Consider the following 17,908-nt stretch of genomic DNA (forward strand, 5'->3'; position numbering starts at 1 on the left):
ACTTGTATCCATTACATTCACAAAAACTCATTTACTTGTAAGTCTTACAGTTGATGCTCATCAATAAATAGCTAAACTCCAACATACATACTCCCAAGGTTCCTGTAGCAGGGATCTGTTGTGTTAGCCTAAGGCTCTAACTAATGGTAACTGTGCAAGAAGCCCAAAGACATTTTCTACTCTCTCTGCTCTACCCCTTCAAGCGTTAAATTTTACCAAGTTGGCAGGAAAAGTCCAATCATGAAATTCCCCGACCACATTTCATAATTCTTACAAATGCCTGAAACCTTAGAGGATAGGGAGGAAAACCCTGCTGCTGTTCACGTTCTCCCAACAGAGCCTAAAAGACCAAAGATCTAGGACCACAAGAGTAAGGGGTCCTCTTGCCTCCTTGGTCCCTCCGCCTCTGATCTTCTGCTCTGCCTTCTGCTGACTCTCACCATTGTTCCCGATTTCAATTATGTCTACAGCTGCCTTCCCCGCTAGACTAGAGCAGAACCACCACCTGTCTTCCCACCGCCCAACAGAGACCAGACTTAATAAGCGTTCACAGGTACTGGGCACTCTCTCTGTGCCACACGCTGTCCTCGATGCTTCCCACACATGATCTCATTCTGTCGCCAACCTTGTGGGTTCAGTACTTTCACTATCCCCTTATGCCGGGGAGAAACTGGAACACAGAGTTTAAGCAACTTGCTCACATGCACACAGGACCCAGGAGGAAGGTGCAGTTTCACATCCAGACCATCCTGCTGCAGAGTCTCCTCTCTTAACCGCTACCAAATGATGCTGGGACTTGAACAGATCAACACAGTTGTTTCCAAGGTCTTTATTCAGTAGAGGCGGCTGTAACACCTAACAGATACATGACCTTGAGAAAATTACTAAGCCTCTCTAAGCCTCAATTTCCTCCTAGAAAATGAGAGCAAAAGTAACACAAAGCTCATGGGGTTAGTGTGATGATGAAATCCGATAACGTATGTGAGGTGCTTAGCACGGGGCCCGGCATTTTGCATTTACTTTCAAAGCTAGATGCTGCTGCTTGCTGTTTGGTACCTGGGCCTCTGTTCTTAGAAAGATCTCTGGTTACTCCCCAATCCAAGTGGTATGGCCTCTCCCTAGAAACACAGTGGGCAATAGCCACCAATTTTTTGTACCTTTATTTAGATATTATCACCCATTCACCCATCTAAAGTATACAAGCCAATGGTCTTTAGAATATTCACAGAGTAGTACAATGATCATCACAATCCATTTTAAAGCCAATTTAGAATTTAGAAGCAATTTAGAAGCAAACAGAATCAGTTCTGGGGGATTCGTTCATCACCCAAAAGTGAAACTCTGCAACCGTTATCAGTCACTCTCCATTTCCCCCAAGCTCTCTACACACAGCCCCTGGCAGCCACTGATCTATTTTCTCTACATGCTGGACGTTTTGTATAAACAGAATCATGCAAGAATCTGTGTTTTTTGCGAATGACTTCGTTTACATAAAGTTTTTAAAGTTCAGGCTCAGTATGGATCAATACTTCGTTTCTTTTTACCGACAAAGGATAGCCCACTCTATGTATGGGCCACACTTTCTTTGTCCTTCATTATTTGATGGATATTTGGGTTGTTTCTACTTTTTTGGCTATTATGAACAATGCTGCTGTGAACACTGGTGTATAGGCTTTGTATTGCCATGTATGGCCATGAATATACATTTTTACTTCTCTTAGGTACGTACATACTCAGGAATGGAATTGCTGGGTCCTATGGTAACTCTACGTTTAACCTACTGAGGAACTGCCAGACTGTTTTTCCAAAGTGAATAGCCACCATTCTTGCACTTGGTTCTAAGGGACCCGAAATAAGTCACTTAACCTCACTGAGCTTGAATGTCCTTATCTCAAAAGTGAGGACATTATCTCCCAGAGGAGATATTGTAAGTACAAGGCCATCACTGCCTGACACCCACTCGGTACTTAACAAAGGGCAGCACCTCTCGTCACCCACCGGTAAATGGTCACCTGCCTGTTCCTCCCTCTCAGTTTGGGTTCAAAACGGAAGCTTGTGCCATGGAAGGTTCAAGTGCTGCCTCGTGGGGGTGTCAGGTGGAGAAAATGAGACTACAAAGTCAGGAGTTCCCATCGTGATTCAGCAGAAATGAATCTGACTAGCAGCCATGAGGATGCAGGTTGGATCCCTGGCCTCCCTCCGTGGGTTAAGGATCTGGCCTTGCTGTGGCTGTGGCGTCGGCCAGAGGCTACAGCTTCGATTTGACCCCTAGCCGGGGAACCTCCATCTGCTGCAAGTGCAGCCCTAGAAAAGATTAAAAAAAAAAAGAAAAAGAATGCAAAGTCATTCCACCTCCATGGATCATGTCCCGGGTCTCTCAAATAAGAACAAGAACAACAACAAAAAAAAACAAATAGACAACTCTCAAGTATATGTACATTCTCTTGGCTTCTATAAACTTGGACTTTGCCCAGAAACCACAACAAGTAAAGAAGAAATCAATAACCCAGGTTTTATATGCTAATGTAATTTGGTGAAAAATGTACTGCCATGAGCTCGGTTAGAACTACATTCTCCAGACGGCCGGAGTTTCTTACAGGCCGCAGCTCCAGAAGGACCTACACAAATGAGATTGAGCAAAACCCGCCGTCCACGTGGGTCTCAGCCACCTTAAGGAGTTTGAGTCCCGGTCCCATCCTGCTCAAGGCTTGATTAGCATTTCTGCTTCTGGCAGAAAAGCCTGACAGTCCATCCGTCCCAAATAACAGTAAGATAGCTCTGCAAAGAGAAACTTCGCTCTTAGAGGAGCTGTTGTCATTCAGGGTAAAAAAATATCCCTTGGGCTATTCATTCCACTGGGCAGATTCATTCCACTGCAGGAGGTGGTTTCACAGTTACTTTGCAAAACCTGGGGGAGAAAAATGGGAAAAAAAGAAAAGGAAAACCAGAAAAAGTATTTCACGCTGTGAGGAGTGGATCTGCTTTGGGGACAACAGGCAGGATGTTTGGAGAGACCGCTCCTCGAATCAGAGAAAACAGAAGGAGTTCTATCTTTAGCTGCAAAGGTAGGAAGAGGACAGACTGGACGATTCTGCACAAGTGAGGCTGCGCATTGCTGCTGGCTCTGCGAGGCGTTGCAGGTCCCACAGGAGAGGAAGACACCCCGTCCCAGGGTTTCTTCCATCAGCTCTAGCTTCTGGCTCCCTCCGCAGTAATGCCAATTATGGGGTAAGAAAAACTATCCTTTTTCTAAAGACATTAATCAAACCTATCAAAGAAGTACAGAAAAAAAAAAAGAATGAAAGATGAACTTTCAAATGGGGATTGCGATGAAAGATTTAAGAGAAAAAAATATTTAGGATTTGCTTACTATTAGCCATGGGAAGGTTAAGAGGAAACATGATAATTGACTAAAAGCCAATTGGGATGTTCCTTATGTGCTTGATACACACACACACACACCCACACACACACATCTAAACTGAATACCAGAGCCTAGTTCTAAGCACCCACTTGTCACTGAGTAAAAATACATGCCAGATAAGTATACCAACAGGTCTCAGATGTAATTTTTTTTTTTTGCCTTTTTAGGGCCGCACCTGTGGCATATGGAGGTTCCCAGGCTAGGGGTCCAATTGGAGCTGCAGCTGCCAGCCTACACCACAGCCACAACAACATGGGATCTGAGCTGCATCTGCAACCTACACCATAGCTCATGGCAACGCTGGATCCTTAACCCACTGAGAGAGGCCAGGGATCAAACCTGAGTCTTCATGGATGCTAGTCAGGTTTGTTAACCACCAAGCCATGACAGGAACTCCCTCGGATGTAATATAACTTGTTCTGAGGCTGCATTTTATATGAAGCAGGTGGGGCATAGAGCATTTCAGTTATAAATGACCTCCTTATAGGAGTGGGTACCTGAGAGACCTGGACCCCAGCAAACACCACCAGAGGGGGTGGAGGAAGGACATGGAGTGTTTGATCTTGGAGCCAGAGAATAAGTACCGTGGCCTTATTGGGTGAAACTGGGGCATGGTGGGGAGATGGATTTTTTTTTTTCCTGAAATATTGCAACTCTGGATCAAAAGAAAATAAAGCCAAATTTAGTTTCTAAATGTAAAATGCCCTCTAAGGTCTCCAGGGCTTTGTCTAGGTTGTTCCCTGTGCCCTACCCCAGGCCAGCCAACCACTCACCCTGCCGTGCCTGCACAGAGGCCACTTCCTGCAGCCAGCATCCCCCAGCTCCCCAGGCTGAGTGATGTGACCTGGTACTTGTGCAGCTCCCTATAATCACCTCCTCAGAGAACCTGCTTGTCTCCTTCTCCACCTCCCTGGCTGGGCTGCAAGTTCCTAGAAGATGCAGAAAAGCTGCATCTGTTCACAGGGTATCCAGGGGGCCAATACAAGGTGTGGCACATATAAGGCTAAGTAACTTCACGGAGGTCTGGCAGAGGGGAAGAGATGGAGCTTCTGAACCCAGAAGTGAGGCAAACCCTGAAACTGCCCACCAGCCACAGTCAATCAGGTCAGGCACAGGGAGTGGGAGGCCCTAGAGAGACAGTCCTGGAGGAAAACTTTCAAGGACAAGATTCGCCCCCCTTGCCAATGAATGCCAGTTCGTCTTCCTTTTCAGAATCTGTGACTTCTTCTTACTGTGTCTTAAAGCAAAGAAGCCCCTTGACTGTCACATTTAAAAAATCAAAAGCTGGGAGTTTCCTGGTGGCTCAGTGGGTTAAGGATCTGTGCTGTGACACAGGATCAATCCCAGTCCTGGGTTTGATTCCTGGCCCAAGAATCTGCATGATACAGGCATGACCCCCCCCCCCCAAATTAACTTTTTTTTAAGTCCAAAGCCGGAGTTCCCATGGTGGCTCAGTGGTTAACGAATCTGACTAGGAACCATGAGGTTGTAGGTTCGATCCCTAGCCTCGCTCAGTGGGTTAAGGATCTGGCATTGCCATGAGCTGTGGTGTGGGTCAAAGACATGACTCAGATCTTGCATTGCTGTGGCTGTGGCATAGGCCGGGGACTACAACTCTGATTAGACTCCTAGCCTGGGAACCTCCATATGCTGCAGGTGCGGCCCTAGAAAAGACAGAAAGACAAAAAAAAAAAAAAAAAAAAGCCCTTTGTAACTGCATCATTATTAAATGAGGAGCACAGGTCCTGAATACAGATTAATAAAACAAAGTAAAGGGACCTGAGTTCAATTCCTGACTCTGCTACCAGCTACCAAAGAGGTAAATCACTAATAGTGACAAGAGCTATGTTGCAGAATTGTGAGGAACAAATTAAATGATGAAAGGCATATACTTGGCACTGTACTGAGTCATGCTTGCTAGTGATGGATGTGTGACGACACGTTTGAGCAACATTTAGAGGTATGATTCCCAAGTGTTTACTAAATGCCTTCCTGTTACATCAAGCACTATAAAGATAACTAAGTGATGCTTCCTGCCCTCAGGCAGGTCATAGTGCACTGAATCCAACAGACCCATGACCCACTGCAGCACAGAGAGATTAAGACCAAGGTTCCCACATGGCAGAAGGGGTACAAAAATACAAAAAAAATGATGCCCAGACACTCCACTTTCCAGTAGCTCACATTTCAGGAGAAGGAGGAAAAGCACATTTTTTTTTACTGTTGTGCCCTCTCTATACCACCATGTAAGGTAAGTAAAGGAAAATAATTATACTATAATCATCAGATGGTATTTCAGGCCACCATAACAAAGTACCATAGACTGGATGGCCTGTAAACAACAGAAATCTATTTCTTACAGTTCCGGAGGCTGGGAAGTCTAAGATCAAGGTGCCAACAGATTCGGGATCTGGTGAGGACCCACTTTCTGGTTCGCAGATGGCTGCCTTTTGGCCGTGCCTCACATAGCAGAGGGATGAGGGGTCACTCTGGGATGTCTTGTAGAAGAGCATTAACCCAATGGATGAGGCTCCACCCTCACGACCTCATCCCCTCCCTGAGGCCCCGCCTCCAAATACCATCACCCTGGGGGGTAGGGTTTCAACCTGAGCATATGGAGGAGACGCAAATATTCAACTCATAGCCGATGGTAAACAGGGGGCTTCCTAGTAAGGACACATTGAGAATTTTTATCAAAAAAAAAAAAAAAGGTTAAAAAAAGTAAGTTCAAGAATTGTATTAAGAGTGTCATCCCATGGGTCACACTGAGCAGAAAACCTGGACAAATGAAGGCCAGAGAGCTATCTGTCAGCAAGGGAAGGAAATGCTAACAGGCTTTCTTCTGTTTTTTTTCCTTTATCACTCTTCTTTCAAAAAAAAAAAAAACTGCCTGTTGCAAAAACTCTTCCACACCCTGACAGGGAAAAAATTACGTGTGAAAGAAACAAAATTACTTGTTAATATTCCCTCCGCATTCGCCCTGTCACCCACACACCCAAAAGACTAATCCTGGTAACCACAGGGTCCCCTGTTGAATGCATAGGGTCAGGGTGCTCAGATATGAGTTTGGAAGAAATAAATTACTCTGCATAAGAAAGGAAGGACTATTGAGGGGGTCTTGAGGAAAGTTCCCAACCTACAATCCTCTTCACGGGTACATACCCAGTGGCTGCTTCTTATTAGGCACTGACTCAGTGATGGTCACACCTGCTCCTCCACATAGGTCACAATACACTAGGCATCACGGCTGTGTTTTGTTTCTCAAATGAGGAAGCATGCTTGGGAGCTGAAATTATCACCTGTAAAGGCAATGATGGAAATTCGCATTTAGGGTGACAGGAGGCTGAGCACAGAGCTCAGCAGAAATGGGAAAGATGACCCATACGTTTTGATGAAGAATGGGGAGAATGCAATAAAGCTGGGAAGGCCAGGTACCTGGGGAACAGCAGAAGAGCAAGAGCTGAGCAAAGGCCCGGCAGAGGAAGAAAGGAGATTTCTGGAAGAACCAGGGTGCAGGCAGGTCTGGGCCTCACCGAACTTGGGTAAGGGAATGGGAGGATGGGAGCTTCCGTGGTGGTTTGGTTCCAGGCTCACTTGGACCTTCGTTGACACGCTAGACCTTAGTTGGACACATCGCCAAACCTCCTCGAGTTCTGTTGTTTTCTCACCCGCAAAACAGACAGCATTGCCTTCATGGCCATGGTGAGTTAATATCCTTGAAAGTGGCCTGGACACTGCACAGGGGCCTCGGGAGCATGGCCTGGAATGAACCTTCCCAGGTGTTTCTCGACCATCACCTCCAATTCGAGGCCCACCCCCTCCGGGGAGGCGTATGTCTCAGGCCTTGTTTGCACAGGGTGCAACGATATCATCTCTCTTTAGAATCCTCTCAGAATTGAACTTGAGCCCATTTATTTCCTTTCCTAGATGAGGGAGATGCTGGGTGGAGCGGAGACCCAGCACTTACACCACAGAACAAAGTGTCAAGTTACAACTGTTCTAGCCCTGGTTGTGTGAAGTCATGGTCTCCTTTAGGTTGAGTTTCTTTATCCTTAATTGAGAGGGTTGGAGCTAATGATCTTTAAGGCCCAAAGTGCTATGGTGCCTTGGAAGACCCCTCCTGAGGCTGGTCTGCCAGCTCAGTGTTCCAGCACTTTCTCTCGCCCAATTAGCAGCGTTTATCCAACTTTTTTGTCAGGTGTGTGCTTCTATTCCAGGCATTCTCAGCCAATTCTGCAAATCAGACTTCTTGGAAGACTCAAATGTTTTAACGATCTTCAAACATATGACATCAAAAGTGCCATTTTCCCTTCATCCACCAACTTTGTACTTTTATCAAGAAAAAAAAAGGAGGTACTGAATCCATCTGGCACGATTTGCCTTGAATAAAAGCCCATCTGCTTATTACTTCTAATTTCATTGTCCTCTAGAATATTTACAGAAGTTTCTTCCAACATTTATTGCACTGCTTCTAATTACTGACCGGGACCATCCACGCAGACTCGGTAGGGTACCGTGCGAGGATGGAGGTGTCTTTCTCCTTTTCATCTCCACTAGTCTTTACTCTGGAGGCAGTGTAGCCCTTGGCCATCATTACACCACCCTAGTGTAATGCTGCAGAGGCGGATTCTGACAATCAGCCCCTTTATCACGAGTCTCCCCGGGGGCTTGCGAAGGTGCCTCTGATGAATTTTTGCCTGCCTCGACACCATTATTGTCATAGGAAGGATGGAGATAATTACCTGGTTTATTATCCTGAGGCTGGCTTCATCCAGCCCCTGATCACTGGAAACAGAAGGTTTAGCTCTGTCTTCAGGTGTCTCGAAGAGATGGGTAAAAGATTCACATGTCCCAGATTACAGTTCTCTGATAGGCAAGGATGATCTCTGCATTGGAAATAGTTCCAACCAGCCCCTTTTCAAAACACCCCCTAAAAATCCAAAATGCTAGAATATTTCAAATTAACATTCTTTCCCCCAAATGAGCTCCCATTTCTGATTTCCCCAGTTCCGTTATGAGGTTTGACTTTTCTCATCTCATAGCACTACCACTCCCCCAAATCAAGCACCTCTTACTTCTTCTTTGTATCATCTTAATGCTTTTCCCATCAGTCCCTAGCTTCCCATTCCCCTTCCACTGTCTAATCTCAGCCCCACATGCACCGTCCCCACTCCTTCAGTCTCCTCCGCCAACCCCACCCACCGCCCCACATAGGACTTCAGAATAATTCACGTAACAATAATGATTCTCTCACTCTCCAACCCCAAAACACACACACTTGAATACCCTTTGCCTTCAGGATTCCATGCCCTCACTGACAGCAGAGTCTGCACAGTCAGGCTCACGGCCCCCAGCCGGCTGTGGCTCCCACCGGCCCTTCCAGCCCCACAGGGGAGTGCAGAGCTCTGTGTGCTCATCTCTTCTCACACAGTGACTTCCCAAGCATGTGAAAAAGCTGAAAAAGGAAAGAGTCAGACCCCAAGGAGAATTCCTACTGAAGACGCCTAGGGATTAAAAGTGAACTTTACACTTTTTTACGGGACACGTCATGATCCCCTCAAATCTGATACTCACCCCCAGATCCAGGGAAAATACTCTCATGGAGTCGTCCATGAGACAGGCCACAGCTCTCCTTCAATGATCCCAAAGGAAATTTGATTGAGGAAGAAGGAAGGAGAGAAGAAAGAAAGGGGAAAGAAGAAGGAAGGAAGGAAGGAAGGAAGAGAAAGTAAGAAAGAAGGAAAGTAAGAAAGAAGGAAGGAAGGAAGGAAGGAAGTAAAGGAAGAAGGAAGGAAGGAAGAAGACGAAGGAAGAAAAGAAAGGAAAGAAGAAAGAAAGAAAGAAAGAAAAAGAAAGAAAGAAAGAAAGAAAGAAAGAAAGAAAGAAAGAAGGAAGGAAGAGGAGGGGAAAATAAAATAGGCCTTAAATAGGAAGGGCAGTGGGCATAGGTCAAAAATATGCACTTTGGAATCAAGTAGAACTGGATTCAAATCTCAGCTCAGTAACTTGGGCACATCACTTAGCCTCCCTGAGACTACATCCATATCAGTGGACAGGGTGAACATCCACCTGGCAAGGTCAGTATGACAATTAGTCAACATTCGTAGGGTCCTGGCCCAGTTCTTGGCACTCAGCATCCCTTTTGTGGCTGTATTGCTCCACTACCACATCCGGCCCCAGCAGGTGCCACCGCAAGGGTGCTCTTGAGGTGGGTTCACTACCAGCCTCCTGTCTGCCCTCTAACTGGGCAGGAAGTTACAGTGGGAGCCTGTGATCTGGCCAATGATTACAGCTTTGCCTCGCAGATCACAGGTCAGCATATGCTGTCATTGAGACTTCCCCTTGGGCTGCAGCTCAGCTGCCCAGGGTCCCCAAAGCTGACGGGAGTTGGGGGGTCCCCACATCTCCTGAAAGATCAACACCCCTTTGTCATTCCTAACAACCAGCTGCAGAACTGGCCTCCCAGAGAATGAGTGGCATTGGCTCTGGCCCATGACAGTCCACGACAGGCAGGATGGAATAGTTGGGACAGGTTAGCCTGGACCTGGGCTCCTGAGTCATACTGCCTGGGATGCTGCTGCCCTTGACATTTCTCAGCTGGGGGATCTTGAGCACATCACTTCAATTCTGTGAGCCTTGGTTTACTCATCTCTAAAAGGAAGACAATAAGGCAGGTCCCCTGTGTTCAGTGGGTTAAGAACCCAACATAGTGTCCCTGAGGACTCAGGTTTAATCCCTGGCCTCACTCAGTGGGTTAAGGATCTGGCTTTGCCACAAGCTAAGACATAGGTTGCAGATGCGACTCAGATCTGGCGTTGCTGTGGCTCTGGTGTAGGCCAGCTGCTACAGCTCCAATGTGACCCCTAGCCGAGGAACCTCCATATGCCACAGTGCAACCCTAAAAAAGATTAATTAATAAAATAGAATGAAGACAATGAATACTTGCTTTCTGGGGTTGCTGTGAAAATGAAATGAGTTAGTGCACACAAACGACTTGGAATATTGCCTGGCACACAGACGGTGCTGGAGAAAATATGAACTGTTAGAATTAATGAATCAAGTCCTCCATCACCAAAGGCTCAGACACCTTACAATCAGGCTGATTGAGATGGCTCCCTGTTTGCCCTGGGGCTTCTTCAAAACCCCATGCCTGTTGTCATGACCACCATGTGCCCATGTGTGGTACATACATACACACACACACACACACACACACTCTAACAGCCCTCAACAGTACCCACCCTGGCAGGAGACCGATTCCCTGGAGGCTTCAGTAACAGGCCCTGCCTTCACCCTCTCCTGATGACACCAAGTCAGCCCCTAGCAGGACCCCAAACCTGCTTCACTCAGTAGCCTACCTTCAGTTCTCCCAGGTCGGCAGGGGAGAGGTCAGAGGTCAAATGGAATCATCTGGTCTAACCCTTTGTTGAGAGAGCGTAAAAATAGGTGTCTTCTGGCCTGAAATGTCTGAATTGTCAGTATCACCTCAACTCACAAGCTATTTCTGCACTTCACACTTTCCTTTGGCCTCTCTCACTTAGAAAGTTGAGAAAGTTGAATTCAACCTTCTGGAAAACTTCTACTGAACATCAGTTTTAGGCCAGGCACTGTGCTAGAGGCTGTAGAGGTAGGGATGAATCAGAGACAGAATTTAGGTTCCAGGTCACAGTCAAGTGGAGAAGACAGGCAGCTGGACCCTTCACTTCAATGCAGTAGGATATGTGTTAAAGCAGAGAAAAGCACAGGGAGCTTGCAGAGAACTGAGAAGGGGCATCCAACCCAGACAGGTAGATCAGGAAGGGCCGCCAGGAGGTGGCAACTCCAGGTGCATCTTGAAGGATAAGTAGTCATTCACAAAAGAAGAGCATTTTGGGGGCTGTGCCCATGGCATGCAGCCTGGCATCCCTGGCCAGGGATCATATCCGTGCCACAGCAGTGACCTGAGCCACAGCAATGACAATCCTGGATAATTAAGTGCTATGCCCCTGGGGAACTCCCAAGAATAGCATTTTTTAAAGCATATATTCCTAGGCGTTCCTATTGAGGCTCAGTAGTAATGAACCCAACTAGTATCCATGAGGATACGGGTTCGACCCTGGCCTCACTCAGTGGGCTAAGGATCTGACATTGCCACAAGTTGTGGTGTGTGTCACAGATACGGTTTGGATCCCAAGTTGCTATGGCTGTGGCGTAGGCCAGCAGCTGCTAGCTCCGATTCAACCCCTAGCATGGAAAATTCCATATGCTGCAGGTGCAGCCCTAAGAAGCAAAAAAAAAAAAAAAAAAAAAAAAACAAGGTATATATTCATGAAAAAATACAGTGTGATTTTGTAACTGTGGTCATCTTCCGTCCCTAGAGGGCACAGGTTGAGGAGGAGGAGGAGGAAATGAGTCTGGGAAAATGAACAGGTACCAGACCATGAAACGGCTAAAGTCTTTTAACCCTTATCCTCAAACATAAGAGGAAACATTGAACAGTTCTAGCAGAGGAGTAATATGGTAAAAGTTGGATTTGAGTGGAAGTAAGAGGGTTTTCTCAGGGGTGGACGTTGAGAGTGGGGATTCTAGAAGTGAGACCATTTCATGATTACTTGCAATCATACGAGCAAGAGGGAGTAGGAATCTGAACTAAGCACCTGTTGGTCGGATTGGAAAGAGTTTCAGTTTTCATTTCAGAACTATTTAGAAGGTTCAGTCATCAGGCTAAGGGATTGGTTAGGTAGAGAAGAGAGGAGACAGATGAAAGAGTCCAAGATTGCTATCATAAATGAAAGCCAAGCTTTGATTTATCAGCAAGAAATCCTAAGAATATGTGGATTTATACAATACTTTTTTCTGGGCAACATTACAGATACCTTAATTTTTAGACAACGCTAAATAGAAGGTTAACCATACAAATAGGATCACAAAGAAAACACCTAACTTCTGACCCATAAGCCTCAAATGGACAATTTTCTCAGGTGACAAAAGATCTTGGTGCTTAATTGGAGCATCTACTACTGAGGTTTAGCCCCCTGGAAATGACAGCCCCTACAAAGAAGAAGACCAGATGGAAGAGAAGGAGGAAACTACAGAAGCAAAGACTCAGTACAGGACAAATATCTGTGGTCCAGATAGAAGGACTGTGATCAGAACACTGGCAAGGTGATTTTAAGTTAGGAAACTGCGAAGGGAAAGATAACTCCTGCAACTTGAGGATGCTCTTGCCAAAAGTACCAACAACAGGGAGTTCCCGTCGTGGCGCAGTGGTTAACGAATCCGACTAGGGACCATGAGGTTGCGGGTTCAATCCCTGCCCTTGCTCAGTGGGTTAACGATCCAGTGTTGCCGTGAGCTGTGGTGTAGGTCTCAGATGCAGCTCGGATCTGGAGTTGCTGTGGTTCTGGCATAGGCCAGCGGCTACAGCTCCGATTCGACCCCTAGCCTGGGAACCTCCCATATGCCGCGGGAGCGGCCCAAGAAATGGCAAAAAGACAAAAAAAAAAAAGTACCAACATCAGAGCAATAAAGACTAAGCCTGGGTGTTGGCTCCATTGGAAATGCTTCATTAAAATCTTTAGTCACAAAAGACTTCAACATTAGTTCATTTCTCATCTGGGGTCATTCTGGATTATTCGAGGTTCTTTTGTCAGGTTCTATTCACCAGAACTGGAAAAGTCCAGATAAGAAAATGGAAGGCAAGGTGCTGGAAATGAGCTGTGGAAGCAAGACAAATGTCAAATCCAGACTGTGCTCCACATCTGTAAGGCAGAGGGAGTCCCTGAAGGCTTCAGAGCAGAGCCATGATGCAATGAAAGCACAATTTTAAGAACAGTCTGGCATCCCTGTGCAAAATGAATTACCTTGCAGAAATCTACTCAAATACTAAAGCATCACTGCCTTTTTTATTAAATCTTTCAGTTTCATCATTAATTGCACTTCAAACTCTGCTCCCTCTATACCCCCTGGCAGTACTGTTTCCTAAAGATTCCTAGTCTCTGTCTCTGTAATGTTCTGCCAGAGAATATGCCAAGTATCCTCAACACACTGGTAAGTCCTGCTCAACAAAGACCTGTCCTGTTCAAAATGCTTGCGGTGCCCCGGATGAGAAGCCTGGTGTCTGATCTCTTCTGCTGCTCCTCCCTTTGTCTTCTGCACATTTTCTTCTTCTGTTTATCGCCAGGCATCCTGCCAGGTACCTGATTAGCAGGTTAAATGGTCACTCAACTGTCATCAAACTCCTTCTCCCTTTCAGGAGCAACTGGAGGGAAGCCAAGAGCCATTACTGACCTCCTTCCACAGCACTTAAGATTTCCACAGTGCTTTGCAATGGTTTCTACCAGCTAATTCTCATGTCAACACATGTCTTGAGGTTAGTTTTGTTACTAGTCATCTGTACGTGGAGAGATTCAAGTACAGCTGTGTATAGTGCAGATGAAAACCTGTTCGTGAGGCTTACATTTAATTCATAGAGTCAAGATTGTGGGAAGATGTTTTCAAAGTCATAATCATTCTTTCAAACCTCTAGGAAATTCACTTAGTAGGGTATCATTTGTGAATAAATTTTAATATAAATATCCCTTGCTTTTGGAATTTAAATTCTTTGGTGGCCTAGTTATGAAAAGTGAGTCTCCCTCTCAACTGGTTTTTATCAGGTTATTGAAGATACATTCATGGGTTTTTTTTCATCTCTTTAAAGAGCTAAATGCTTCACTGCCATCTCTTTGGACCTCTCTTTTGATATCTTTTAGATTTTACCTTGCATTATTGGCTGAGTGGAGGCTGAACCTAGTGACTCATTTCTAAGAATAGAGTATGGAAAGGAAAAAAAAAATTAACTTTACAGTGGGAAAAACTGCCTATTTCGCCTTAACCAAGAATTCAAGATTAACATCAGCAGTGATAAGCCGTGTTGGTATTTTACCTACCGCCTGATTTGATGTGATAAGAAAGGGACTTTGGTTCTGTGGACTTCTTCCAAAAAATGCATAAGGCCAGTCTAACCATAAGAAAATAGCAATCAATCCCAAATTGAGAGTCATTCTACAAAATGATTAACCAGTGTTCTTCAAAACTGAGAAGGCCATGAAAAACAAGGAAAGACTGAGAAACTAACACAGATCAAAAGAGTTTAAGGAGGAGTTCCCATTGTGTCTCAGCAGAACCGAATCTGATTAGCATCCATGAAGATGCAGGTTTGATCCTTGACCTCACTCAGTGGGTTAAGGATCCGGTGTTGCCATGAGCTGTGGTATAGGTCACAGACATGGCTTGGATCTGCCATTGCTGTGGCTGTGGCATAGGCCAGTGGCTACAGTTCCAATTTGACCCCTAGCCTGGGAACCTCTATATGCCACAGGTACAGCCCTAAAAAGACCAAAAAAAAAAAGAGAGAGAGAGAGAGAGAGATAAAGGAGATGGGAACTAAATGCAATGTAGTATCCTGGACTGGATCCTTGAACAGTAAAAGGACATCAATGAAAAAAATGATCAAATCTAAATAAATTTGTGATTTCATTAGTATTATTATGCCTATGTTAATTTCTTGGTTTTGACAAATGCGTCAAGTTATATAAGATGTTAACATTAGGGAGAAAGTGACATGGGGATACCCTGTGGTTATCTTTACAACTTTTCTATAAATCTAAAATTATTCCAAGATAAAACATATGCCATATCAAAAGCCATTTCTCTTCGCTAAAAGATTTCAGAAGAAAATTGTTATCAACTAAAAACGACAAAAATCAATGTCTAAAATACATATGTCATTCCAATAAATTGATGAGAAAGGCAAGAAACCCAATAGTAAAATGAACAAGGATATGACCAGACAATTCCCAGAAGGGGAAATCCAAATAACTAATAAATGTATGAAGAGATGCTTGACATCATTAATACCCAGAAATATGCCAATTTAGATGGATGAGAACGTGGGGCTATCGGAAGCCTCGTTCACTCCTGTAGAAGACGGAAGTTGACAGTCACCAGAGAGTAAGGTAGCAGGACTGTGAGATGATACAGGATATGCAAGAATCCTATGACCTATAAACTACTCTAAGGTTAAAACCCTGTCACCTTTCACCAGGAACACTCACCCAGGACCAGATGGGAGCAAAATAAAGGTGGATCCTTCCAGCATTGTTTGTGGTAGCAAAGCATCGAGCCAACAATCGTGTCTGTAACTGAGTCTGTAAGCAAAACACGGCAGACACATGCTCAGGAAGAAGATGCAGCAGCAGAATTAACCACATGCACATTCACCAATGTGGAGAAATCCTGAAAAATCATGATGAATGGAAATAGTAAAAAGCAAAATATACATGTATATATAGAAGTATACATACTTAAATACCATTATATAATTCTAAACGTCATACATTTCAATAGCATATTCTAAACACATTGGTATGCATATCACATGTTTTCTACACACGAAGGGAGATGGTAAGTGTAGGGATGGGCATTAAGGGGGAACATACTAAAATAAACTAACCAGAGTTCCCATTGTGGCTCATCGGAAACGAATCTGACTAGCATCCGTGAGGATGCAGGTTCGATCCCTGGCCTCCCTCAGTGGATTAAGGATCTGGTCTTGTCATGAGCTGTGGTATAGGCGGCGAACGAAGCTGGGATCTGGTATTGCTGTGGCCGTGGCATAGGCTGGCAGTTACAGTTTGGATTTGACCCCTAGGCTGGGAGCTTCCATATGCTGCAGGTGCAGCCTAAAAAGACTAAAATAAAATGAAATAACCAACATGGGCCATAGTAAACAGGCAGAGGCCATGAGCACCCTAGGATGGTGATTTCAACTCTGTACCTGAGGCTGACTCTACAGCAAAAAGGGGAGAGGCTTATTCTCAAGAAGGGCTTGAGGAGATCCACCTTCAAGCTAAGAGCATGAGTTTTACTGCAGATAAGACATGGGCCATCTATATTGTCTGCTCAGCAGCCCTTTTTCTTTACATACTGATTACAAAATAAGTTATTTTGTAATGTCCAGATAAGTCATCCACAGAGGAGAAAAGCCTACCTGTACTCTGCTTCATTACAATAAGATACACCGACAGTACAGCCAGACACTCATGAGTAAATATCTTTATGAATCCCCCAATTCACAAAGAACCACTATATCACATCATTTCCCCCATAATATGTATATACAATGAGGGAAAAACGTTTCTTCTTTGAGTAGTGGGGGGGCAGTGTCAGACCAGCCATGTAATCCACACTGCACCCCAGCATCCCAGCCAGCCAGTGCAATTCTAATTCATGCTTCAACAAGAATATGAATTACAGTATACTTTGAACCTGGAGGATCATTTGCAAAGAATGGGAAATGCAAATTCTAAATCAATGAAAGTCCAGGGAGTATTCTACCATGATGACCACTCTGGTGCCCAGGAAGAGTTACTGCAGCCTTTTTAAGTGTTTAATCTCTGAAACAACGGAGGCCATGAGCAAACCCCATTCATTGTGATTGATAATTTGGCCTGTGCTCAGACCACTGCCGCCTGGACTCTGAGCAAATGACAGAAGATTGAAATTCTAAAAGATGCCGTTGATTTCAAAGCTTTTAATGTTTCAAATTTTCAATCAGCAGGTTTTTTTTCCAGGTCATTACCCACAGACTCTGCGGATCGACCAATGTGTGCAGCCCATCTCCTCCTTAATTCCTCTAATAATACAATCCTGTCCATCGCTCTACCCAGCCCTGGAAAACAAAGCCAAAATATACATGTGTATTTTACTTTCATTTACTTTGGCAAGGTTCCAAAGGCATAAGAAACAAAGTAAAAAATCCTAGCATCTCAGAAAGCTGCTAAAATGAAGCTGATCAAGCCAATGATTCCTTAACACAACTGAACTGATGGGAAATTGAACGTGAGCTAGCAGCTCAGGCTGTGATGAACGAGAGATGCTTGAGAGAAAAGAATGGAAAGCAAGCATCTTCAGGCTCAGGTCAGAACTGTGTCCATCTCTCAGCATCATTCCACCTCAGGGAGTCTAGGATGAAACTATCTTGACTCTGAAACACACACAGGCTATTCATGGAAGCAACCGACAAGTACCAGTAGGAGGGGGGATACAGGAATAGGTTCCTACTGGGTAAAATTGCATGTTATTGAATTGATTGAGTTGTCATTTAGAAAAGGTGATTTTAGAAATGAAGCTAGCAGGGAAATAAATAAAGCAGAAATTTAGATAAAATCCATTCAAGCCTTGCCACAGGTATCTGTGAAACTGAAGGATTGCAGCCTGCGAAGATAATGTCATTAAACAAAGACTCTGAAGGTCACTCCTTGTCACCCTTTTCTGCAAATTATCCCACTTCCTCTTTGGCTCATTGGCTGTCAGTCAGCAGAGTCATTCACTCCCAGACTCACCTGGAATCAGGGCCAGCCAGGCCTTGTGATATGAAGAAATTCTCATGTCATCTTAAAGGTCTCTTAGAAACCACTTCCCATGTTCTGACCCTGACCTAGCCTCACCTCCAGCCCCTTCAGT

At 44.8% G+C, this 17,908-nt stretch overlaps 1 long non-coding RNA gene across 2 annotated transcripts; it reads right to left on the minus strand.

Annotated features, from left to right (window-relative positions):
- Positions 1 to 2,498: 2,498 nt before the first annotated feature.
- LOC125111032 (uncharacterized) lies at positions 2,499 to 9,081 on the minus strand. 2 transcript variants are annotated; one of them, XR_007130808.1, is made up of 5 exons: positions 8,711 to 9,081; positions 8,167 to 8,310; positions 6,860 to 7,753; positions 6,587 to 6,723; positions 2,499 to 3,268 (listed from the first exon to the last, which is right to left on the minus strand). It is a non-coding gene; the product is annotated as an uncharacterized LOC125111032 (long non-coding RNA). The 2 variants fall into 2 exon arrangements; XR_007130807.1 differs by lacking the exon at positions 8,711 to 9,081 and having other exon boundaries at positions 8,167 to 8,589.
- Between the last annotated feature and the right edge of the window lie 8,827 nt (positions 9,082 to 17,908).

Source organism: Phacochoerus africanus, chromosome 11 (genome assembly GCF_016906955.1).
Source record: "Phacochoerus africanus isolate WHEZ1 chromosome 11, ROS_Pafr_v1, whole genome shotgun sequence".
NCBI lineage: Eukaryota > Metazoa > Chordata > Mammalia > Artiodactyla > Suidae > Phacochoerus > Phacochoerus africanus.